Source organism: Manis javanica, chromosome 11 (genome assembly GCF_040802235.1).
Source record: "Manis javanica isolate MJ-LG chromosome 11, MJ_LKY, whole genome shotgun sequence".
In the NCBI taxonomy this organism is placed as follows: Eukaryota; Metazoa; Chordata; class Mammalia; order Pholidota; family Manidae; genus Manis; species Manis javanica.
In genome coordinates, this window is record NC_133166.1 from 55,014,380 (window position 1) to 55,039,780 (window position 25,401).

The window sequence follows — 25,401 nt, forward strand, 5'->3', positions numbered from 1 at the left end:
ACTGCCAAATTCATTGCTAAATCATTGAGAGATGACCTAGACCATTCACAGTCAACTCCTGTGGATTGCAGAGGCGGCCCGCATATCACCTCCCCAGCCAACAGGCCCAAACTGGCTAATGGCATGAATGGCAAATACGGAGCCAGGTAGGACCTTTGGGTGTGAGGTGTCCTCCCACAGAGGCAAGGAAGAAGTCATACAGATGGAATTCTGAAGGGATGAAGAAAAATAGCATTCATTTTGCCTAGAAACAGAAGTTAAAACCCCAGCCACTAATTAGCAGCGCCAAAGGCAACTTGGTGAAACGCAATTACATGGTCATCAGATTCTTGGCTAAAATCTCCCCTTTCCAGCTGAGGCTGAGACAAGGCATTTAACCTCCCAACCCCCTGGGTCATTATAGAGCTTCAGTGAGATAACAATTATGAAAGTGCCAATAAGGTATTTAACCTATAATTCATACTCAATTTTAGCTTACTTTCTTTGACCTAAATGCCTAAAATGGTACAAAATGACCACTAAAACTTCCCACCTCTAGTTAGGGAAAAAACAGGAAAACACATTCGAAAACTTCTCACAACTCCAATAAACTGGGGGAGATTCATGTAGCAGACCTTCTGGATTTTGAACTATAAGGAACTTGGCCCCAGTTTCAGTTTGCCTTGAAATGAACTATGTCTGCTGGCTAAAACGTTCTCCCCACCTTGCTCTCCACCCCAGCCTTCTGAGACTAATTTCTATTTCTTCTTCAAAATTCAGTTCAAGTGTGACTCTGCTTGGGAAGCCTTTCTTGACTCCAAGTTTGCTTTTTAGATGCTCCTCCTGCAGCTTGCCTGTGCTGACCTCTCTCAGGACAGTTATCATCACTGTTTACTTGTCTGTTTTCCCACAAGAATATAAACTCTTTGAGAGCAAAGCCTTGTCTTACTGGACTCTGTTTCCCCCACACCCAGCATGGTTCCTAATGTACAGCAGATGCTCAGTGTTTGTATATTGAATGAATGAATGGGTGACAAGGTAAGAACCATGTTCTATTCACAGGTTCTGTGTGACACTAGGGAGTGGTTTTCTGACAGCTCAGAAACATGGAGAAGAGAAGAGAAATGAGAGCAAAAGAGGGGAACACCTGCAGTAGGAAAATCAGTAGGTGGCAGGAAGGAGCAGATGAGCCTCTATCTCGCAGGGCTGGCCCTTCTGTGATGGCGATGGCGGCTTTGACACAGCTGCCCTGCCCCAGGAACGGCGACCCCAGTGCTCACAGCAGCCAGAATCAAACCTGAGATGTCCTCTGACTTTGAGTCCAGGGCTCTCTGGGTACATGCTTTCTAGGGGCATTTGCAGTGTGACAGACACATTAAAGCGTCCGTCTCCACCAAGGCACCAGTGACCTATGAGACAGCCAATCCTAGTACCTGGGGGAGGGAAACAGAGAACCGTTCTGCCAGGGGAGGGAAAGGGCAAAGTGAGCTCTGGGAAGCCATCGCCGTGTTGCCAGCGTTAGGCAGCGCATGCTCCTGGTCCCCAGCCTCAGCGGTACCATTGGGGAATCGGCATCCACTTATCTGACTCCTCCCCCCAGGCCCCCATAGCCACAGGGGTCACCCAGCCGTTACATGTTGATGGAGATTACCACCAGGGTTCCCTTCAACTCCCTTTCTTCACCAGGAAGGATGTCCCACCTCCAAGGGACTCAAATGTCTGGTAATTGGTAATAATAAGCATAACAATGATGCTGACAGTAATTATAGCCGGTAACATTTATGCAAAGTTTAGTTCGTACCAGCATTTTTCTAAGTGTTTATAGGAACTCATTTAATTCTCACAATAACTTCTTGAGGTAAATGGTATTATTATACTGAAAGGGAAACTGAGGAATTGAATGGTTAAATTATTTTCCCAAGGTCACAGGTAGCTAGCTGGTAGGAGAGTCCTGAAGCTAGGTAGTCCTAAACTTGGAAGAATAGGTCAGCCCACTTTCTCTCTAGCACTAGAAAAATTGTTCTTTATATCAGGTGATTTTGTGCTAGCAATAGGTATTGACACTGAGCAATTAGTCAAAAGAGTATTTTTGCCTTAGGGGAGAAAAGTGCAGAGAGATCAAGGCTAACGTCTAGTCCGCACAGAGCCTGAAGTAAGAACTATACACAGTCCTCACAGAATCCTAAAATTTCATGACTGAAGAGGTTTCTAGCCCCCTCTCAACCTCAGGACAAATGATTATCTTGTCCAGAGGCCCCAAATCTGTCTCTGGATCACTTGTTAAAAATGCAGATCTCCAAAACATACATCCACACAAAAACCTGTGCAAGGATGTTTACCAAGCAGCTTGGTAAATACAAAATTATGAAATTGCCGAAACTTAGAAGTAACCAAGATGTCTCCCAGTAGGTGAATGGGTAACTAACTGTGGTACATCTAGACAAAGGAATATTATTCACAGCTAAAAAGAAATGACTTACCAAGTCATGAAAAGATGTGGATGAAACTTAAATGCATACAACCAAGTGAAAGAACATAATCGGAAAGGGTGGGTACATATTGTATGACTTGAATTACATGACATTCTGGAAAAGGCAAAAAACTACAGAGGCAGTAAAAAGATCAGTGGTTGGCAGGGTTTGGGGGAGGGTGTGGTGCATAGGCAAGTACAGAGCATTTTTAGAGCACCAAAAATGCTCTGTATGATACTTTAATAGTGGTGAATGTCATTCATCTGTCCAAACCCACAGAGCGAACAACCCCAAGAGTGACCCCTGATGTGAACTGTGACTTTGGGTGATTGTGATGTTCAATACAGTTTCTTCAATTGTAAAAAAAATGTCCACTGTGGTGTAGGATGTTGATAGTGGGAGAGCTCATGTGTGACAGGGAATAATAGGAAGTCTCCGTACTTTTCAATTTTGTTGTGAATCTGAGACTGCTGTAAAAAGTGAGGTCTATTTAAAAAAAACACAGATTTTCCAGTCCAAATATCTCCATTCAGCACAACTGGGTGGGTCCTAGACCTCTGGACATTTTTGAAAGCACCCAGGTGACTGTGTTGCAGTCAGCACTCCCACTGATTCTAGTCCACGCCTGAACCGCTGCAGTGAGGGGGGCTCATTACCTTACACATCTCACCATCTTGCCCTGGACAGCTTTAGCTATTATAAAGCTCTTCCTTTATGGTCACCCTAAATCTGTTTACCCATAGCTTCTACCCACTGGTTATTTCCTATCCTGTAGAACTTTAATAATAATGAGAATAATTTAACAGCCATTTAATAGTTACAGAAATAGTAACCATCAGGCAATGTACTAGGGGCTTTGTATACATTATCTCATGTACTTCTTGCAGCACTGTCATAAGGTAGATGCTATTATTATTCCTTCATTACAGATGAAAAATCTGAAAGTCCCAGAGGTGAGGTCATGGCCCAGTTGCTGGTACAGGGCTGAGCTGGAATGGAACACAGGTCTACCTGAGCAAGGCTCATGCTCTTAACCGTAACATAATGCTTACAGTACATGACGTAACTCCCTCTCCACCCACCAGCCTTCCAGGCATATGTAGGCAGCTCTCTCTTTGCTCAGTGCTTTCTTTTCCTCAAGCCCCTCTCATGTCCCCATACAACACACCACCGAGACTGCACACAACCCTCCAGGTGGGGTCCAACCCCATCCCTGCCCTGCAAAGCCAGTCAACAGCAGGCTTTCCCAGCTTCATCCCCCAGCACACTGGCATCTACCAGAGCCAAGGCTTCCACCCCGCACTGGAAGAACAGAGCTGGGGGTAACTTCACACTTGAGAAAGAAGTGACCAGAGGGTACTGGTAAAAAGTGGGGACCATTGATCAGCTTTGGTCCTCCCCCAAAATGCCCATGTCCTAATCCCCAGAACCCATGACTATATCAGTTACCTGGCAAATGGGAATTAAAGTTGCAAGTACAATTAAGGTTACTAATTAACCTTGATAAGGAGAATTCATCCTGAATTATCCAGGCAGCCCCAGTGCAACCCCAAAGGTCCTTGCAAGTGGAAGAGGGTAGCAGGAGAAGAGAGAACTACAGAGATGGCCACAGGAGAGACTCAGCCCAGCATTGCTGGCTTGGAGGACAAAGGGCCATGAGCCGGGAATGTAGGGGTGCGTCCAGAAGCTGGCAGTCTTCATCAGAGCCTCCAGAAAGGAATGCAGCCCTGCTGACACTTTGGTTTCGGCCTACTGAGACCCATTTCAGACCCATTTGAGACCTCCAGAATTACAAGAAGATAAATTTGTGTTGTTTTAAAATACTCAATTTGTGGTAGTTTGGTTACAGCAACAATAGAAAATTAATGAGTACCAGACCCTAGGCTAAGGGTTCTCTACATTATCTTATTTGGTGTCTATAGTAAGCTTGAGAGGCAAAGTGGCTAGGAGACATTTCCCCTCACACCCCACACCTCGTCTGCAATAGCTCCATCCAGAGAGGCAGTGTGCTTAGCCTCCCTCACTGGGACGGAAGCAGAATTCTTCGGCACCAGCCTTCCTCCCTTCCTCCAGCAAGTCATTCAGGAGCACTTCTCAACACCCCAGGAAGGAAGCAGTCCAGTACATTGGCCGTTGGACCATCATCACCACTTCCCTCTGTGGCAACTGAGATGAAGGCACTTCATCCCAGGGGCCTGGGAAGAAAGGCTCAATCTTGCTCAACTTGTAAAATCTTTCATTTATTTCTGAGGGTGGTTTCTTCCTAAGCCAGTGACTTACCTGGTTGGCTCCTAAATCATGACATCAAACCAAGGATCATGTCCTATCTTTGCTTAAATCCACTATATAATGGCATGTGGGATGCCAGGCACCTAAAGATGTTCAGTAAAAATCAGTAAATTGAATTAAGCATAAGGACAAAATGTCATAATAGGGGTTGGATAAGATCTACAGTGTTGCTTGAAATGAGTTTCCTGGACTCCAGTCCATCCTAGAGCTTTGCGACAACACAGAAGTGACAGACTCTTCTGCCAAGGGCGGTCTTGCCTCCTTTCTCTACCCATCCCCTCCCCGCCTACCCAGAGGCCACATTCAGCTCACACTCAGCCCTTTGTTACTTACTTGAGACCAGATCCAACCCCACAATCCCTATGGAGAAATCATGATTATACAGTTTGGGGAGAAGGGAAACAGGTTTCATATCGTGATCCGCTCAGCAAACACATAATACAATTTCAGCGTAAGCACCTTTGTTCCTCCTCTTCACGCTCCCCAAAGTGTCTTGCACTCTCTCTTACTTCACTTCTCACTCTCAGCTTCCTTACTCCACTGGGCAAAAACACAGCCTGATGGATTGTCCAACAGCAGTCCAGCTCTTGTTCCTCAAGTATTCTCCTTCTAGTGGGTTCCATTCCCCATGCTGCACAGCTTATCAAGTGTTCACATGAAGTCTCTTTCTTTGCTGTTAAGAATATAGGACCTTTTCCTACTGTTACACCAAAAATAATGAAGAGAAACACAGAATCTGTTTTATTCCCTTAGGTAAGGATTCCTGTTCTTTTTAAGCAATAACTTTAACAATGTTAATGAAAATGGGTAGGAAATTAATTCGAAAGCCTCTTTTAACTTGCAATGATAAATTCCAGTAAGTTGTTAATCATTTTAAACTTTCTGAAGTAAATATCAATGACCTTTGTTTCTACCTTGTTACTAAAAAGTACTAAAGGAGTTTGTCCACTTTTCTGCCTTGGTAAGTAGAGTCCAAGGAACATGATAAAGCACGAATGAAACAGACAAGCTTTCCCACTTGGAGAGTGTTGCAATAAATGCTATATACAATTTTTGAAGTATTAGTCCATAGGACCATTTTTCCACCTCAACTTCAATTTTTTCTCCAATAATTCTCCCTTTTAGTTTTATAAACTCAAGGGTAACATGGGATTCTTGTCATTGTTGTTTTTAAATTTGAATCAATTAACAACATTTAAAAGCTGGCATATTTCACATCAATATCCAGGTTTCCCCCTTCTCTTAAAGTACTAGAAAATATAGATATCCTGGCACCTAGATTCCTGAGTGGCAATAATCAGCTAGAACTGAGAAGTGATTGTCCTTTAGACAGACATGGGTCTTCCTGTCTGCCAGAGTCCCTATCAATCCCTATGGCCTCTCTGACACCAAGGCCAACTGTGAAATACCACTCAGCATCATGCTTGTGAGACAGGGACCATGGGTGTAGTCAGAGTAGGGTGAGGGCCTCCGGAAAAAGCAAGGCAGGATATTTACAGTCAGAGCAATGTAACTACATGCAAGGAAACCCCCTACCAAAACTGTAGCTCTAGAGTCATTCTTCAGTAATACCAGTTAATATTACCCAGATGAAAAAGAATAGCACATGTTTTGTTTTTTTTTCTTTATTTCCCCCTGGAGGGGGTGTACCATTCCCGGGCGTACTGCAATACCAGGTCGATGCATGGAGTGGATGGAGCAAGCTCCTATTCCATCTCCCTGCTCCAAAAATCCATTTAATATATTGTCCTCAGATAGAGGATGTATCAGATACTGAACTGATAAGAAAAGATACTACACTTGATCTTAGCCAAAAGGCCAAGCAGCAATAGCACATGTTTTTATTATGCTAATCATCTGTAATCTGTGTAAGATTCACTTTAGCATGCTAAAAGGCCCAGGCCTATGTGCTGTCTTTCCTCCTTCAGATCTGATGAGGTGATTTTGCAAACTGGGCAACTAATTTAGCATGCAGACCCAGCTGCAAACAACATAGTAAAAGGCAGAAAGGATTCCACCTTAAAGATAAGATTGCATTTTAACACCCAGGAAGTTTAAGAAGATTCTTAACTTACTCTTTAGCAAACAGACAATAACTCAGCCCACCTTGGGGGCTGGGCAGGCAGTCAGTTTGACATGCTCCCAGACCAAGACGCCGGTATCCCAGGGAGAAATCAGAGCAGGAAATTCCTTATGTTAAGTTAGTTCTAAATATTCAGGGACAACTTAACAAGTCCACACCCCTAAGCCTTTTTTCACGTTCCCAAAAATCCTTAACTGCCTATAAAACCCCTAGACAACGCATCATTACAGACTCTCTTGTCCCCTCCTGGCATGAGCCAAGAGCCCTGTCTTCTCACTTTATCTCTAAATAAAAGCGTCTATATTGCTCTCCTACATTAAGTGTTTGCAAAGTTCATTATTGGCTCTATGAACAAGAACCCCGGCATCACTTGTACTGCTGTTTTTCTAAAAGAAGTGTTAAGAGGTGTTGAGTGTTAATCTACTAATTTCCTTATATACCTGCCTGGCTCCAGCTGGATTAGCAGCCCCTGTGCCATTTAGTTTTGTCCTTGTATAGATGCAAGTTTTCCCTGTGTAATTAAACAAAATCCCTCCCAAAAGAAACGAATATTTATTTCCCAGGCTGCAATGTAAGTACAGTGTGGTTTAACAGTGAATCACGTTGTTGTTACTCAAGATGTCATAATTTGCAACTTCGAGCAAGTTTCCCAGGGGACAAGTGTGAAAGAATAAGAGCAAGGGACCTGCAATCTCACCTTCACTGAGAGCAGGCTGAGTGTGCAGGAGGAGTGATCCATGACTGGCCTGCAGAGTACAGAGGATGGAAGAGGGTTTTCATTGATCTTCTCAGCAGGTCTCCTTGTTATCAATGCCCCAGCCCCAGGATTAGAACTCTCTAAAGTAATGGCTCAGAATGTGCTAAACTGAGAGTGACATCAGCCTTTGTTTTACAAAGTCTACAGTCAGGGCTGGGTGTGCAGATTTGGTAATTTGGACTCCAGCCCACAGAGTCAGGCTGGACAGCAATTATTTAAAGCATCTCTTAAGACAGATGTTTCGTACAATGTGAGAAGTGATTTTTAGTCATTTTACAGCTGAGGAAGCAAAATTAAGTTATTTGCCTCAAATAGCTAGGACAAGGCAGAGGTGGGGATCACACCCTGGTGTGTCTCTATAGAGAATCCAATCCCTTTTCACTACAATACGGTGCCTGCCAGAACCTGGGAATTTTACAATGAGAACAATATCCTTCGATGTTCTTTTAGTAACTGCATCATAGATCTGACCTTGAATCGTCCCAGGTAGCATGTGTGTGCGTGTGCAGAAGGGCTGCTATTTTGTGTTGTTTATTTTATTCAGTCATTCTGAAATAAACTTCTCATTCTCTAGTCTCAACAACCCACCCCACCCCAACCTTGTAGCCCATAATTCTTCAGAATTATAAAATTTGTAACCTATAACATTAAAACCTGTAACACTTAGTCTTTGAAAGCTGCATTCCCTCAGCAGGTTGACCACATAGGTGGCTTCAGGCCAAATCATTTCCAACTGTGGCCAGAGCAGCAGGAGTTGCAAAATGGCAACTAAGTCACCAGGAACTAAGTCACAGAGGTCCAGGGTTCCGGTGGCCTGTGGTCTCTCCTCACACTTGTTCTGATGGTCCTGACCCGAAGCAGACCATCTGGTTTAGCCCTATGGCTGAAGGGTTCAGCAAAGGATTTTTAATTTGAGATTTTCCTCTGAATGATGTGAGGCTTCATTCTTCAGAGAAAGGAGGTTGGTCTGTCATGAGTTAGCACTAGGCTCTGAGAAACAGTGCAAAGCTAATCCAGTCCAGTGTCAGACTTGCTCCCCAGAAGAAGAAGGTGAAGAAAGGTTTCCTGGCGCTCCCTACCTAGTTCCTTTTGAAGGTGACCAGAGAGGTCAATTCTTTAACTGTATTCTGTTGAATAGTTCCATTTACCCACTGGGTGTGGTCACCAGTAACAGTAGTATAATCTATCTTGTTCAAGAAGTGCTAAGTGACTTCTTTTGCTTGTTCTACAAGTCTATAAAGGGGACTATTGTCTCTATTTTATAGACAAGGAAACTGAGGGAACTAACATGCCTAAAATCACCTCTAAGCAGCAGAACCACAGAGCTAAACCTGCATCTGTCCAACTCCAAAGCCTGAGTTTTTGAAGACTACATTCGGATAACTGGGCAGCCAATTCAAATACTCCAACCTGTGGTCTGCTCTTTAGAACTGACTAGAGTTTAGAGCAGGAGTTGGCAAATCACAGCCTGTCTTGTGGCCCACAAAGCCTAAAATATTTACTCTTTGACCCTATACAGGAAAATTTGCTGACCTTTGGCTTAAAAAATGGTAAACCAAATCCCACTGTTCCACTCTGCTTACTGAGATCTCTGTTGTAGTTGTGACCAGAGGGTTTTATGGCTTGTTTTTGATTGATGAAAATGTTTATTATCATTGATTTCTATAAATGACTGCAAGTAATGATGGTTAAATTTGGGCAAAAAAATACTATAGAGCTATGGTTCTAAACATCCAGTTAGGGAATCACTGCAGGGTTGTTGGTTAATCAAACTCGGGGGGCGGTTACCAGTCATAAAGAATTTGGCCAATGGTTTCTGTTCCACTTAGACAAGCCTCTCTCTGTTGTTGGTGAAGGGAGATTTGAGAGGAAATCTTTCAACAGCATGCAACCAAATTAAAGACTCACTGTTTAGATGGCTGCCAGCAAGTTAAGCCAATGGAAATAGTGACAAAGAGGGTAGTAAGTAAGGCAATGAATAACTATTCATTTTATTCTTTGCTTTCAAACGTAGCAAGAGGTGTTTGGTAATCTTCACGTAAAACAGACATCTGAGTCATCCCAGCACCAGGGACTTCTCATGAGTCATACAACACATGCTGGTCCAGAATCCAATCTTTCCACTAGCTCAAGAACATGCCAAGAATTTTACCAATACTAAGTCACCACATTACCTTGTTTGAATCCAAAAATCAGTGGATCTTTATGATCTGACTCCCCCTAATGCTCAAATGTACTACACGTATCTATTGGGTGGAGTCCCCTTCAAAGCTGCAGAAGGGCTAGAGGAAAGAGCTTCAAACTCCCAAACTGCCACAGTTCGCGATGCAAACTTGTGATGTACCATCTCCTATCTAAGCCTCAGATTCACCTGTAAAACAAGGTATTTGAACTGGATACCTCTACAGTGCTTTCTAGCTCTATGAGTATACAGAGTGGAAACTCCACTAACAGTGTAAAGCAATTCTGGAATACATTGTTGACATATCACTCATATTTCATTATATCTCATCATCTAATTAGTGTTATTATATTTTCATCAGGGCATTATTGTTACTCTTTTCTTACAGCTAAATAATAATAGCTAGCATTTGTTAAGTACTTTGATGAGGTCTCTGGAGTTGGTGGGAGAAGATTCTACACTCTTCATGTGCTTCTGTCTTTAGAACAGGGGTCAGCAAACTACATGCATGGACCAAATCCAGCCCACTGCCTGTTTTTGTAAATAAAGTTTTATTAGAACACAGCCAGGCCCATTGTTTATGTATTATCTATCCTTGCTTTTGTACTACAAGGGCAGAGTTGAGTAGCAGCAGAAACCCTAAAATATTTATTATTTGACCCTTAATAGAAAACACTTGCTGACCTCTCTCATTTAGCCCCTACACTACCAATCTGCTGCACTTGCCTACCTAGTATCTACTTACTATTCTTTGGTTCTAACCTCTTGACTTTCCCGAAGGCACCTCTCCTCCCCCATTTCTGACCCTGTGGTTTGGGTGGAGCTGACCCACTGCCCATCTCAGGCCTGGCAAATCAGGATATTTCATCTCTATGACCGCAAAGATTCAGGGGTAAGAATGTGAGATTTAGTCCTAAGACTCTTTGCTGGAAATAGTAACAGAGAAACTCTTTACTTACCTTTCTGAGCTACTAGAATGCAATTTCAGAGTTGCCACAAGCCAATACATTCTCTTGTTAATTTAAAGCACAATAAGGTAGGCTTCTATCACTTGCAACTAAAACAAAACAATCCTTTGAAGTAGACATAATTATTTTCCCCACTAAGATTTACCTGCCCAAAATTACACAGCTAGCGAGTGGCAGAGGCCAGGACCCAGGTCTACACTGCGATCTACAAGACGAGAAAACCAGTGTCTAAGCTCCCCAGAAGTTCTGGTTAAGATAGGGATAGAACCAACAGGTTATTTTTCTGTCTTTGAATAGAGAACCTTCCAAACCACATCTCTGTTCTCTGGAGGGTGGTTGTTTGGGGATCCCCCTGTTTTCTGCTTGTGACTACCCCATTGACAAGGCCCGACAGAGCACTGGCTTCTCAGTAATTTGGAGGCAGTTATAATAAAAAGGTGGTGTCATAGCCATTTCTCAGGCCTTCATTCTTACCAAAATTAAATGAGAAAAACAATGCTGGAAGAACCCTGACCTCCTTCTGCTGGCGCACCCAGCTATCCAGCAAACATGTGGAACAGGCAGTCCGGATACAGGGAGCATAATGCAGGTCAGGGCCCTTCTGCAGCGAGGGGTGAGACAGGGCAGCCCTTGCATGAAATCTCATCTAACTGGAACTATCCATTCCATATGGCATTGGAGGGAAACAGCACGTGCCTCCCCAAAATATGCCTCTTTGATATGAGCTGAAGGCAATTAGGAATCAGCAGAGCTTCTTACCTTCCCTTACCTGCCTAAAAGAATTTAGAAAGGGAGCCTGTACCAGGAAGAGAGCTTTACCAGAGATAACTTTTTTTAATCTGAGAGCCTTATCTGCATGGCAGGGTAAACATTTATCTATCAGACATTTGCTCTTAGCATCTGCCTGTGAGTTACCTTTGTCTGTCCCAGACCCTATCCCTTTCCTTAGTTCAGGATGGATGTAAGTCTCAATTGCCTGGCAGGCTTTGAGGGGCTCTATGTCCATATGTAGTTAAATTTGCTTTTCTCCTATTGATCTTTTTTATTATAGGGTTATCTTAACCAAGAACCTAGAAGGGTAGAGGGAAAATTATTTTTCTTTCCTATAGCATCTTATATTCTGCTTTGAAGAGAAGGACAGACTCCAGGAGAACTAAAATGCAGTGTGTGGAAACGCAATCTCTCTGGGAGTGCTTTGATTGGTGTGTGGCTCAAATCTATACCTTCAGCAGCTGGAGGACTTCATAATGGGGACTGGACCACAGACAGGCAGCCTGGGGGACACACGAGCCCCTCTGTGTCTTGTGGGGGGTACTGGTCCCAACACACCAAACTAAGATAAGATAATGAATTAGAGGATTTCAAATGATTTTCACCCACAAGAGTTAAGTATAAGTTAGAAGGGAAGGATGGATGGATGGATGATTGGATAGATAGACAGACAGATAGATAGATAGATAGATAGATAGATAGATAGATAGATAGATAGATAGATAGATAGATAGATAGATGATAGATAGATAGATAGATAGATAGATAGATAGATAGATAGATAGATAGATAGATAAACAGAGACAAAAACATATAGACTTTTGATTGTACATACAAAGACTAAAACTATTATTTTGGGGAAGCTCACAGGACACTGTTAACAGCGGTGGCCTCTGAGGAGAAGAATGAGTACGTGGGCATCTCAGGCAAAAGGGAGCTTCAATGATCATTACATTCTCTTAGCACAGTTTGAATGTTTTGCCATGTGTGTGTTTTACTTTTTTCAATGTAAGGATTAAAAATAAGAGGGAATTAAGAAAAATATATTTAACATAAACCCCTCTTGGTTTTATCTTCCCAATGTCCCTAAAAGCTAAATGACCAGAGCCCCATTTCCTCGGGCTTCCTGGCTAAGTGTTTTTCTTGGAGGCTTTGTTCTATCGGCCATTGCAGGCATTCACCCTGACATGGGCACTGCTCACAGGTCACCTCCCTGAGCAGAGAAGAACCAATGGGACTCAGCTCATGCCAGGCAGACATATTATATGGGACCTTTGCTTTTGGGTCTGCTCAGCAGTAAAGGAGAAAGGGTGGCATTAGGAGTCTGAAGATCCAGCCACAAAGCCTCCAGCCCATCGGGGCAGAGCCAGGGCCAGGACAGTGTTTCCCTGGTACAGAGATCAAACAGCTGGCCTCAGCTGGGCCTCCAAGGCCCTCGAAGTTCTCGAAAGGGTCTGGACACCCTATCAAGTTTACTGCAGCCAGTGGACACAGCTTAAGACTTCAAGAGAATAGGACATGAACCAGAACTGTCCAGCATGTCTGTGAATCCCTCCATGCTGCCCACCCCAGACACATACACACACAGGAACATTCCAGAGGAAGGACCTGGGTCTGGCCTTAGAGCCCAGGGCTATCACTCTCAAGCTGTACAGTCCTCAGCAGCTCAGTTTCATCCCTAAAAGCCTCAGTTTCCTTATCCAGACAAGGAAAGAGGGTTGCAGAGAAGATTAAATTAGATGCAATAATATCTGCTATGTGCCAGCCACATAATAACCATACTGTCCCTTCTTCTTCCCCACTACCTCTCGGCTATTTCAGAAATAAGGAAATGCTTTTTAAAGTATTCAGTTCAATTTCAAAAAGACAACATCAACGTCTGTCAAAATGAACTCTCAGACTTCTTTGAAGACTCTGCAGACACTCCAGTGAGACTCAGATCTCTGGACTCTTACGAACACGTTACATAAGAATCATCTTATTCTCCCAACATGCCCTCTTGGATTGTGATGTGCAGGCTAAGGTCAAAAGGAAATTATGCAAGCATAATCCTGGGAAACTGGCAGCCAGAGCAGGGACCAGTTCAAGAAGCAAACCAGCAGTATGTTACCATGGTTGTCTGAGGCCAGAAACTGCTAAATGTCATCATACACACATTGAGTACATTTAGTTGGGAGGGGGAAGGGACCACCACAATATTTTGTCAGTGGTACACCATGGGGCCAAGCAATCTGAACAGAGGCAGGGACTATAATACAGCAGGGTCTTGAAGGTTTAATTATTTCCTCCCAGGGAAGTCAGGGTAAGGGGCCAGGTGGGTGGGGGGAAGCTAGGGAATTGAGACTCAGGACAGGACATTTGACCAACAAGTATGAAACTATTTCAGTATTTTAACTACCAGCTGCATATCAGCCCTGGAAGAGAGGCATTTCTGAAAGTCTTATTAGTGAAAATGTTTGAAACCATGTCAAAAACCCACCAACATATGGAACATCACAAGTAACATACAAAAAGATTCTCAAACACCTTAGAAATCAGGGCAAAGGAAATTAAGACAATTTTTGCACATCAAATTGACAAAACTTTTAGAAAGGTTATAACATCTGTGATTAGCAAGGACATGGAAAATTTAACATGGAAGCCTAGATTGATAAGGCAGGGGTGGAGGGAGGGTGGATTTGATAGTTTCTATCAAAATTCAAAGTATGCAATGATCTTTGACCCTCCAAATATTTTTCTTACTCTGTCCTACAGAAACATGTGCATACACAAAGATGTGTAGTCTTTGCAGAATTGTTTGTAATAGTAAAAACTGAAATGTAACCTAAATTCCATCAATAAAAGGGAAGGCTGAATAAATTCTGGTACATTTTGATGCAGTGAAAGATTATGTCCTTGTCAAAAAGAATGATGTAAACCTCTATATGAACAGACAGAAAAATGTCCAACATATAGATATCTAAAAATTATGTATGTTCATGTATGATTATAATGCAAGGAGAGAAATTCTGGAAGGATGAGCAAAAGACAGTTGGCAGGGGTTACTTCCTGGAATGGAAGAGGGTTTTAGAGGCGGTGTGTCAGGGAGTTCTTTATGTTTGTGTACGTTTTTTTTTTTAAATTAGGTTTTGACTTTTAAAATAATGCTGTGTTCATGCATCATGCTGTATAATTAATGTTTCTTTTGAGAAGCTGTGAGTCAGTCACCTAAAATATTTGCAAGAGGGCAGTATTCTTTTTAATGGAGGAAAACATCATTAGCTTTTTAAAAGACAAGGCTCAAAAGATGTCATTTGGAAAGGAGGTTGCCAGGGAGGTAAAGCAGTCTGTGTGCTCAATTTGCTTTAAGGCTCACCTGACGCAGGGAGTGACAAAAGACAACCTGTCCAAAATGGTTCTGAGATTTACGCTCAAGAAACAAAGCAAATAACCTGTCCAGGGCTAATTTCTCTCCAAAGAAACCTACCTTCCAGAAGAGTGAGGTAGTTTTTATTCTCTCCCTTAAAATTATAGGAAAATGAAGGATCTCTTTTCCAAGTCTTAATTCTGCTTTTTCTTAATCAGAAACAGAGGCAGTTACAACCCTTTCACACAGAAGTTCATTAATCAGAAAATGCTAGCCCTAAGCTGGTCCTGGTCACTTACATTCAACCCCAGGACATCTTCTCTAGAATGTAATAATAATGATTTCAGGGTGGTAGTGCAGTTTGCAAATGGGACTTCCATCACTGCCCTGTGCTGACACAATCATGAGGCCTCAGATAAGTCACCAAAGCCTTGTGGACATGTTAGTAGTGTCCACACTCCATCTTCATATGGGGATACCCCATAATCTGTGCACCAAGATAATAACAATTAATCATAATATATGAGCAACAGGATCTGATCCCTTCAATTTTTGCACACACACACAGATGTGGTGCATTCAAAAGATTGATAAAATTAATGATAGATGGACCAACACTAGGAAATCCCTAGAAAGCTTCTGTTTAAACATCTAATTTAGGGCCCATGTGATCATTTCACAGCTGATGAAATGTTTGGGACCAAAGGTACATGGCTGAGAAGTGGCTCCACTGAGAACTCAACCCCTTGTGTCCTATCATTAAAATATATTTTTTTACATCTGATATCCAAATATAATGAAAGTTATTTTTTCATTCATTCATCCATTCAGTAGATAGTTACTGAGCATCTACTCTAGACATGGTACTGTTCTCCATGCTACAGATAAAGCTATGGCTTACAGATACAATAGTGGCTTACATACTAAAGGAGGGAGAAAATAAGTAATTAATATCATAAGGTCATAAGTACTGTATGAAGCAATGCAATGACAAGTGGGAGAGAGAGTGATAGGGTTCTATTGTATATAAAGTAGTCAAGAGGATGACTTTTAATCAGTGACTTGAAGAAAGTAACAGTGACCCTGTGAGATCTTGGGGAAAAGTATTCTGAGAGATGGAAGAGCAAATGCTAAGACTGGGAAGCAAGAGCAAGCTGGTGAATTCTAGCAATAGCAAGGAGGATCTCCTCCTCACAGGCACAGAGGCAAGAGTCTGAGTACATGCCTGACAGGATTAAAGGACTCCCCCTTGAAAGTGCACACACAGAAACACTTTCCTTTCAGCTTCAGACTCCTGAAGCCCTTTATCCATGGCCCCTGGTTAAGAACCTCTGTTCTACTCCACTGAAGATTATTGCTTCAAACATAGCCCATGCCTCTAAAAGGCTGAGTTCTGCCTGCCACCACTCGTGGGATAGAGGAGAGACAAAGAGGAGGCCACATCCTGTTTTCAGACAATCTGCTGGTTCTGAATTTCCAAAGGAATGAGGAACCCTCCCTGAGTTTGAGGGAAGGAGAAATTACCCTGGGACAATGAAGAGCCCGAGGGTCCTGGGACCTGCTCCCTGCCCCTCTCTGTCTGGGGAAGGCTATCTTGAGACCTGAGCACCCTGATCGGATGGGATCCCACTGCACCCCGAGTGGAAGTGACCTAGAGGCACTTTCAGCCACCACAGATAGTAAGAAAATTGAACAATTCAATTAAGGCTTAGCGGCTGTTTCCGACAGAAAGCGGTATCTGACAATTATTTTTGGTTCGTCTTTAAACTGAGTTTTGAATGCCCTAAGAGTAAAAGATTAATAGTAGTAATTTTAAAAGGCAATAAATAGGCCAATTAAAGTAGTGTGGTAAAACCAAGCAACCCATTCATGACGCTTACTTCTGTTTCCGTGCCAGTTTCTCTCAGGTCCCCACAGGACTGTCAGTGTTAAGACCATCACACCTAATGATTCTTGTTAAATACCAGGGGTCCAATTACTGCTGGACCATAAAACACTCCATAAAGCATATGGACTTTGCTCCTGCATTTGCAGATGCAGTCTTGCCCTCTCTCCCTTCTCCCCTCGGGAGGCAGACCACCTTCCTGCTCTTGGTGCTCTCTGCCCAGTCCTCAGTAACCCAGCCTCTCCAGCGACCGCACAGCCAGGTGATCCCATCTCCTCTACGGAGGAACCACTGGGTGATTTCATTCCCTGGTCGCTGTGCAAGACTCTTGGGGCACCAGTCATGACACCATCCAGGAAGGCTGGAGCCTCCGCTCTGAGACTGTTGGGACTCTGAGAGACCAACCAGGACAGGCAAAGGGGAGGGTATGATGTTGATCTCACACCAACGCACCAAGAAACACACACAGGAGGCAGGGGCAGGGCATGCGAGGGTAACTATGGTCCCCCTACCCACCAAACTCCTTCCTTGTCTCAAAAAAAAAAAAAGAAGAAAGAATTTTATTGTATGCTTTGCTTTTCAGATTCTATAAATAACATGCACTTTGCTTACAGGGAGCTATTTTTAAAACGTTAAAATCACCAGTGAATCTCGTTGCCAGAAAAGTCTGAGTTGATGTTGGACCAAGTAATGTTTTAAGTGCTTTACACTCATTTAAACTCTTTTACTCATTTAAACCTCACAACCTCACAATAGGGGTAACATAATTTTAAGATCCATTTTTCAGATGAGAAATTCAAGGCACAGGGAAACTAAGTCACTTACTCAGGTCTCATGGTTATTAGGCAGAGGAGCTGGACTTCAAACCCAGACCCATGTTGTTAACGCATTTTCACGATGACTGCTGTCCATTTGAGGCATCCATTTCCACCCAGCTCCTGCTGCTCTGGGTTCTAGCTTAGAGCAGGGCCATCCTCCCTGCTGAGCCTCTGTGGATATTCTTTCTGCCAGCTTTCCACTCCTTTGTGAGCTCCCCTGAGGACCACATGCTCACCACAGTCAACTGTTAACCAGACAGGGAAAGAAGCCACTTCCCAGCCCACTCAGGAGCATCAATTACAGGCAGCGAACTGTGGGAATACAGTGGCTGGGACGCAGCCCTTGACCATATGGGGGTTTGTTTGGTCTAAGGGCAGAGACATGTGATATAAACATGAGCAACAACAGAACTGGACTCCCTGAAGGCAGGTTTATGTCACATCCACTGGGGACTCACAGGAGGTGTTTAATAGCTGTTCAGTGACTAAAAACATAAGATAGTGAAGCAGCCCATGGCACGTGTTCTCTTCTGAAATCATAAAGAAGTCAGAAATGACTTTTCAGGTGAAGCAACAGTTCAGCTGAGACTCAGAGGCTGGGTAAGACCTGACAAAGCAGAGACGAGGGGCAGGGGACGTGCTGAGGCAGGGGCCAGGCCTCCCCGTGGTGCACTCCGCAGGACCTGGCCCCAGGCTAGAAGATGACCACAGGCTGGCAGGAGAAGCTCTGCAGGCAAGGAGTAGGAACCACAGAGGACTGCGGAAGACACGTGGGCTCAGATCCTACAGGCGCTCTGTGCCAAAGGAAGGACTTCAGACTTGGGAAAAGCACTTATCTGAAGATAACAATTTGAGAGACAGCTACTTCAATTAGCTCTTCAGCTGAGAGAACAGGCATGAAAAATACCTTAAGAAGGATGAGAGTTAGAATTCTGCAAAATAGCTACTTCTGTGCAAAAAGAGGAGGAAGAGGAATCCTCAGAAACTCAAGCAGAAAGGAGCCATGAGAGCAGGAGAGGCATGAAGGTGTCACAAAGAGCAAAGTTAAGGGTCCTCCCCATGGCGGTGTTACTTTTCAGTAATTCTGTTAAGGGTTTTCTAGTTTGCCCCGGACATTGTAATGTGAGACACTAGCTCTTGTGAGCCTCCTTCCCTCCATCTCAGGGGCCTTTAGACCACTTAAAGAGAGGAATGGATTACAAGCTGATTTCATTCCACGGGCAAAGTCCAATCCAGTAGTGGCAGCTGCATGGAGCAATGAGTTGAGAAGGATTCTGAAGTTAAATCCAGACTCAAAGTGAATGAGTTCTGTGACTATTTAGTAATATCTGCCAATGGACACAAAATTGAGGGGTGACCACACATGTGTCCCTATTTGTCATCTTTGCCTTCAATCATTTTCATTCATTGTTTCCTGCAGAAAGGGGCTCACTTAGTGCAAAGGTTGTCATATTTATCTTTGTGTCAGGCCATGTGTCAGGTTGACACTGGGGAAATAGAAATCACCATACTCAGCAAATGTTTATTAAGGGAGTGATCAAACTCATTTGTTCCTAAGAAAACGAAGACAGAGAAGTTGGGCACTGTGAGCTTTAGGAAGGCAGGAGCAGTAGAAAGGGCCTCTCCATCTGAAGCCAGTTTTCCATTCTGACCTTGTCTGAGGCCAGGACTGTGCCCACCTGGGTTGAGCTTAGGCAGTTCTTGTTCAGAGAAAGTACCCAGCCCACAGACAGCCGCCAGGCCTTGCCCTTCAGGAGGCATTGTTACTAACACAGCTAATGAATTCTGGAATTGGTAAGTAGTCTTACCAGGGGCAGACCTGTCAACCCAGGCTGCCCAGTCATTTTGGGGCATCTGCTCTATAAAAAGAGATACAGTTGAAAAAACAGAGGCATCCCTGGTGTGGCCTCCCCTGGAGTTGGTGGAAGAACCATCTAGAATTGGGTTTGACCAATGGACACTCATTTTTTAGGGTTTCCCCTCTAGTGTTTATTGATGAACAAACCTGATCTTCCCCTTTGCTGCCCCTCAACTCTCAGCAGCATGTCTTCATGTAGTGGATACTCAGTAAATAAGAGAGAAACATTGTATCTGGAGAACTCCCAAGCAGGTGGGCAGGAAGGCACACAGGCGAGAAGCTGTAGGCCAAGAGGTAAAGAACGCCCGAAAAGGGGAGAAGAGGAAGCTCCTGGCAAGGGCCAAAGGAACCAGCGCAGACACACACTAGCGCTACAGAGGGGCATGAAGACAAAGAGACCGATGAGGAGCTGGGGACAGAGTCACAGGACAAGGGTGTGTGCTGAGTTTGAAAAACAGTAGGTATGCTTTCTACAGGGAGAGAGAGGGGGAGAAGAAATACCAGTCAGAGGAAATGGGGAACAAAGCTTGGTGGCAGGAAGGGAAAGGCAAAGGCTTGGAACACATATGGGAGGTGAGTGTGGGGGCAGCGGGAGCAAGGAAGGACTGGAGGGTCTTGCAGGAGCCTCAGCATCCCAGGTATGGGGCCTGAGTCAAGGTGTGGACTATGCAGTTGAAGATAAAGATTAAAAACCAAGGCCACATTAACAGGAAGAATTAGGAAGGAATCAAAGATGCAAAGGGAATCAAAGGCTAATAGGCTCCCTGGAACAAGAAATACAAGAAAATTATACATTAAGTGGCAATTTTCCATGAGTACTTAGAAATTTGGATTCTTTATGTGGCTGGCAGACCACCAAACCTTGTCCACAAATGCCAACGGTCTGGAAATCAAACATTCATAAGGCTTTTTTCTTATGGAATCTGTGAGCTATCACCCTCATCTCAGTTCCTCTTCCTCCCTTCCCTTTGTGGGAAAATAAAGAGGGAGAAAGGCCTTTCCCTTTTATATTTTTAGTGCCCTTTGCTCCACACAGCTACTCAGGGACCTGAGAGGGTCCTAGTCTCTGCAGTAGTGAAGAAAAGTATCTACTGTGCTTACTCCTCCCAAAACATTTGCACTTTTAAGGAAGCCTGACCCAGATGCTTAGATTTCCAGGATATTCACCCACAGGTTCCTATTTGCTGCATGCCTGGAAGGGGATAGAGGAGGTAACACACAGTCCTTGGCCTCGGGGGGGTTTACAATAGAGTAGCTGAAAAGGCCAATCTAGTCTTTTGCAGTAGGGAGCGGAAGTCCCATATAGTTAGAGATGGGATGGTTACAAACTTGGGCTCTAGAGCCAGAGAGACCTGGGTACAAGGCCCAGTCCTATCACTTACCAGCTACACAACTTGGGGTGAGTTTCTTAATATCTCTGAACATCAGATTTTCTCCTCTATGAAATGAAAGCCCTGAATGGGATCCAACATATGAAGGGCTCTGTACAACACCTGGCACTGGTAGATACTCAACACTTTAGTGCCAAGATGTTCCAGGAAATACTGGAGGCTCACTACTAATTTTTAGGAAATACAGACTGAATCAAATGATAAAAGGACATCTCCCAGACCCTAGAGGCTGAGCAAACCTTGAGCTCTCATAACCTCTTCTTATTCTAGGTGCTTATTTACAGATGAAGAAACCAAGAGACTCTCTCCTTCTGTGTTGTTTTATCTTACAGGAGGTGTGGGTGGAAGATAGTATCGACAGTCATTGAGCATTGGCAGGGAGCCCAGCACAGTGCTAGGCACAGTACAAATGTCTACCCCAGATTAAGAGAGGAGGTAAAGAGAGACTGAGGGCATGAGACCAGCCTAAGGTCCTGGAGCTGGTACAGAGCTGGCACTCAAACCACCTCAGCTGCCTGCCAGCTCCTCACTTGAGCTAGGCCTGAACCCCAGGTGCCTGGACATCCTTCCACAAATGTACGCCAACATAAGATTTTATCCCAGTTTGTGTTTTAGAATTCTAAAAAAGCCTGGCCAAAGCCACAGACCTTTTGATGATTTATTCTAATCCTCTCGGCTGCCCTGTCAGGCTTGGCTGGGGTTGGAGTCTCTCTCTGGTCTGGACCCAGAGCTTGGGGTGTGTGACCTCCCAGCAGGCATGGAATTATCCTCAACTTAGGGCCTGGGAAATGTAATAGAAGGAGTCTAAAGAGTCCATTCTTTGGACCACCCTAAACCTTGAATCAAGCACCTCTCTGGGAGCATACTCTAAAGCCCACCAACATTTGTATTTCCTTTTAGAGATTGTCTATTTTCACTTTAGAGTGAACCCATCTACCCACTCCCCTTACGCAATGGAATCAGTCAACCCAGGCCTCATTTGAGAGATTCATCATAACATACGAATTATCACTAACATTTAGTGAGTACTTACTCTGAGTCAGGTACCATCCTCCAACAACCCAATGAAAGACATGTTATCATTAGTTCCACTTTTTAGATGGGAAAATTGAACTTTAGAGGGCTAGGTAGTCAGGTAATCAAAGTCAGGCAACTGGTTAGAGGGAGACACAGAATACAAGTCAGAAACACTCCTTAGGAGCTCATGGTCTACTCACTGTGTAACACTTTCTCCAGGAAAGCTGGGGTAGCTTCCCATTCCTTCTCTACCTCTCTGAGTGACCAGCACATCCCTGTTCTCACAAGATGGGAGATCAGTTCCTTCTAGGACTGTGGAGTCTGTCTGAACAATGCTCCAGACCAGTGCCTTGTCCTACCAACATGGACATGTATGCCAGCCATTCCACCCCATTCAACCCTGGCCACAAGGAGGTTAATGAGCTAAAAACAGTCTGGTAATATTTAATGACCTCATGAGATACACTATTCTTGTGAGTACTTTGTGTGTATTATCTTTAAAATGCAACAGAAAACTGCACATGATAGAAATTTTATAAAAATTGTACATTGCATCAAGATGGAAAAAAAAAAAAGATGGTACAAGAGGTTCCCAGTGGTTGTTTGTAACGGTAGGATAATGGGTGGTTTTTTTCCTTATTGATTTCTTCCCTTTATGTTCAAACTTCCTATGACCAACAGGAATTAACTTTTATAATAAAAAATTAAAATGTACAAAAATAAGCTGATTAGGCCCCAGAAAAGGTACCTTATTCAGAGCAAAGACAAAGAACTCCTTCATCTGTAGGTAACCTCATCGGCACATGCTCCCTCACCTTGCCGCTTACACATTGTGCCCTGGTTATGAATTTACACTTCCATCTAACACTAGTTGGTTTTCAAGGCTGTCACTGATGCTAAAGGAAGAATGTCTGTTGGGAGGGAATTACCTTAACCCGTCCAAGGCCCCTTTCCAGTCCAAGCCAGAGCCTTCTGCAGAGGGAAGGTTTAGTTACTGAAAGCTCTGTGACGCAGTCAGCCTATTTTTGGCTGGCAGGCAGGACAGGTCAGCTCTTTATCCACTCCTGCCTTGGCTGAGCCTCAGAGGTCACAGAGAGGAGGCATTTTCATCCTGTCCTGGTGCCAAGCCTGTCTTTCTACAAGCCACGTCAATGCTGCCTCCTGAGGAACCAGCCAGGTGGCAGCTTGCTTTTCTAAAGGAATGGCACAGTCTTTCTTCCTAATACTATCATGCACAGCTAGAAATGAAAAATGTCTTGGAGTGCGCCACATAGCCTGAGTGGAGAGAGCAGTTCTTTTATTCTAAAGGACCTTAATGGGCACATTTCACCAAGCAGATTAGGTGAGATGGTTGGAAGTGAGCTAATGCCGTGGCTAAACTGCACTGCAGGAGAAATAAATGGGAAGTCAGGGGATTGGGATGAGTGAGTGATCCAGGGAGGAAAAAGGAAGAGGTTGTGCAGGGACCAAGGGATTCTATTAACCGAGTGGGGAGGCCATACAATGAAATGATGGCCCATGAAGCTTGGGTAGGAGTGGCCAAGGGGCCTTAAATTATAAGAACAATAATAATAATGTTGATAGCAATGATAGTTACCATTTACAAAGCACTTAACTATAAGGCATCCTTCCAAGTACTTTAAACCTTCAACATCCTATGAAGTAGGTACTACTCTTATTCCCATTTGACAGGTGAAGAAACTGAGGCACCAAAAGTAGTTATCTGCCCAAAGTGACAAAGTAAGTGGCAGAGGTAGGTTTTGAAAATCTCAGCCTGACTTCAGAAACTTTGCTCTTAACCACTTGACTGTACTTACTTTCCCTAAGAACAGAAATGCCAAAAGTTGCATCATAATCCATTTGCTATTTTGTTCTGCAGGGCAAGCCACCCTGTTCCCTCCCTGCTCAGACCTTCAGTAATGTTTTCTGCATTTGCAGCATTGCCACTATGGAACTCTGCAGAATGGGGGGGTCAAACTCTTTCCAGGGAGGTGAAGCAGGGTGGAAAGCAGCCTGCCCGGGAGGTGATAGAGTAGAGAGCAAGAATATGACTGAGTGGGAGGTGCCTTGGAGAAATGCAACCTTCTAGGAATCCCTGGAAATGGAGGGAGATGCTCAGTGGCCCTCTGAATGTTGAGATGGGGCTTCCAGTTGATTTCATTTAAACCATCCTATACCAAGCTGGAAGATGTGTGAAATTTCCAGACTGATACTTAAAATTTGATACTTTATTTCCTTGGTTCTAAGATTTGTTTTTTGTATAATTTTAGACTTTCTGAAATTGGGATTCATATTCTATTCAACCATATTCTATGGTGTTTCTCTTTTTACTTGAAAACTATTTTGGCCTTGTTTGTGCAGCTTACCACCAAGGGTGCTTTAGAATTGAGGAAAAGCAGCTGTTGAGGACCTTCTGATAGAAGCACATGAAGCTGCACCGACCCTCTCGTTCACTTGTCTCTTTACCATTAAGGTTTCCGCTACTCCCGCCATGCACACAGATGCACAGAAGCCATGCCCCCACTTCTCCCTCACCTAAAATACTCCTGCTCATCCTGCTCATCTTGGCTCAAACATGCTTCTTCCAGGAAGCCTCCCTGACCTAACAGATCACAGTTAACTCCCCTCTTGGCTGTGTGATGGGCTAATGTTCACTGTCCCCCACTATCCTGCACAATATCTATCAGGGCAGGATTGGGCCCTTTTTTTCCTTCATGTTAAATCACCAGCTAAGAGCACAATAAGAATTTCAATAACCTTTTGCTCATGAACAAATCTGAGTCTCTAACACAGAGCTAGAACACAAATGATTGATTCCCATCTCAGATGATGAAAGTTCCTTTCAATAATTCTTAGCAAACATCACCAACAAGGGTGGACTTGAGTGGTGGTATTAATTAGATGTAGTAATTCTGGAAATAGGCAACAAGTATTACAAATCTGTTTATATTCATGGACCTGGATAACCCCATTTTGGGAATATGGGGCATGGAACAATCTCCAAGAAAAATGAATTCAGTTCAGACAGAGATGGTCATATGTAGCACTATGTATAAAACAAGGAAATTGGAAACAACCCAGCTCAGTGATTGCAAAAAGGTTAAGCAAATGATGCCCAGAGATAGTATAGTATAAAACAGTTATTAAAAGATACAGTTTCTTATCCATATTCCCATATGGCAAGTTTACGAAGCTGGGCTTAAAGAAGGTCCTATATGTGGCCTGTACAATGTAAGAGTGGGCATTAGAAGAGAATTTAGAATAAGAATTTATAGTAAAATTGCTTAAATTCCTTTTCTTAAAAACAGGAGGTTGGCAGCCTTAAAAGCAGATAAAAGAACAAAAGATATGTAACATGATCTCAAATATGTATTGTCATATCTTATGACCAGAAGGAGATACATTTCATAGTGATTACCTCTGGCTCACGGAATTGCAGGTGACTTCTCTCCCTTGTTTACACTTTAAAATACTGTAACAATTCTCTGCAATAAGCATATAAAAATTTTATAATCATAACATTAATAGCCTCTTTTAAAAAATGAAACTATAAACAAATAAACTTTAAGGAATTACCTTTAAACAG

General features: G+C 43.4%; 1 protein-coding gene and 1 non-coding gene across 4 annotated transcripts in view; both read right to left on the reverse strand.

Annotated features, from left to right (window-relative positions):
- The window catches only part of SLC1A2 (solute carrier family 1 member 2), a 137,746-nt gene that overhangs the window by 61,620 nt on the left and 50,725 nt on the right, over positions 1–25,401 (reverse strand). The gene's annotated exons all lie outside the window — the stretch shown is intronic.
- Positions 6,379–6,569, reverse strand: LOC118972770 (U2 spliceosomal RNA). The gene has a single exon (XR_005061851.2). It is a non-coding gene; the product is annotated as a U2 spliceosomal RNA (small nuclear RNA).